Raw genomic sequence first — 1716 nt, 5'->3', positions numbered from 1 at the left:
GGAAACCCAAGGAGGGGTCGCTATGAGTCAGGGCTGACTCGACGGCACATAACAACAACAACAACAACAACAATATATGGCATAAATAGACTATCAAGCATAAACCAAAATGCACAAACAGTAGAAGAGAAACTAGATGAATGGGACCTTCTAAAAATTAAATTTGTATGTGCTTTCAAAGATTTCTCCAAAAGAGTCAAAATGAGAACCTACAGATCGGGAAAAAATATTTGGTAATGACATATCTGACAAGAGACTTATATCTAGAATTTATAGAAAACTTCAACATCTCGATAATAAAAAGACAAACAATCCAATTAAAAAATGGGTAGAAGACATGAATAGACACTTCACCAAGGAGGGCATTCAGGTGGCCAACAAACATATGAAGAAATGCTCACGATCATTAGCCATTAGAGAAATGCAAATTAAAACAACAATGAGATACCATCTTGCCCCAGCACTAGTAGCAAAGTTCAACAAAACAGAAAATAACAAATGCTGGCGAGGATGCAGAGAGATTGGGACTCTCATACACTGCTGGTAGGACTGTAAAATGGTACAACCACTGTAGAAACCAGGATGGCAATTCCTTAAAAGGTTGGAAATAGAAATACCATTTGATCCAGCCATTTGATTACTGAGTATATATCCTAAAGAAGTGAGAGCTATGACAAGAACAGACATATGCAGACTCATGTTCATCACAGCACTATTTACAATAGCCAAAAATGGAAACAACCTAGGTGTCCATCAACTGAGGAATGGATAACCAAACTATGGCACATACACACTATGGAATACTATGCAACGCTAAAGAATAACTTTGAATCTGCAAAACACTACATAACATGAATGAACTTGGAGGACAGGCATAGGAGTTGAACATTTACCTGAGATAGATACACTCCTAGGAGAAAGAAGGGCTGTTTATGCACAGGGAGACAGCTCAGGGGGCAGGAGTGCTCGAGGGATGGACACAGGGAAGATGTAAGGTTTGGGAGGAAGTGGGAGTGGAGCTGTTGCATGGGGGTAAATTGTACTCAATGTCATGAGACAAAGTATATGTGAACCGCTGTATGGAAAGTGAATTTGCTCTGTAAATTTTCACCCAAAGCACAATAAAAAGAAAAAGAAAAAAAAATGTACTTGCTCCTGAGCACTTTTTACTTCATTGATGACTTTTACACCCTTTTTGAGTGTTTGTTTAATTAAAGGTTTAAAAGTTGAAAAAAAAAGTTGACAAAATTAAATAATTTATAACTTTTAAGAACTTAGAAGACAAGTTTATGAAATAGTACAGAAGTGAAAAAATAGATCCCTTAATCAACAGAGAATCCTGAGGAATGAAAAGAAAAGTAAGAAAGGAGGGAAGAAGAGCAAAGTGATGTGGTACAGAGAAGTTTCTGGTGAGAAAAACCATTAAGCAATAATCAGCCAGGAAAAGACCTTACTTAGGAAATTGGGATTCTGTGTAAGCACCACACTGAGAAATATGAAAAACAGGAGTTGATCCTGTTGCAGTTGCTCAGTAAATGCCATCACAATAAAACGAGTTTACCCAAGCCCAATTTGAGAACACTCCCTCCATTATGTTGTTGTTGTTGTTAAGTGCCATTGAGTCGTTTCCGACTCATAGCGACCCCATGCACAGCAGAACGAAACACTGCCCGATCCCGCGCCAGCCCCACAATCCCTGCTATACTTGAGCCCATC

Source organism: Orycteropus afer, unplaced genomic scaffold (genome assembly GCF_000298275.1).
Source record: "Orycteropus afer afer isolate SDZICR_OR568_19922 unplaced genomic scaffold, OryAfe1.0 scaffold00090, whole genome shotgun sequence".
Classification (NCBI taxonomy): Eukaryota; Metazoa; Chordata; class Mammalia; order Tubulidentata; family Orycteropodidae; genus Orycteropus; species Orycteropus afer.
This window is presented reverse-complemented; position numbering follows the sequence as displayed.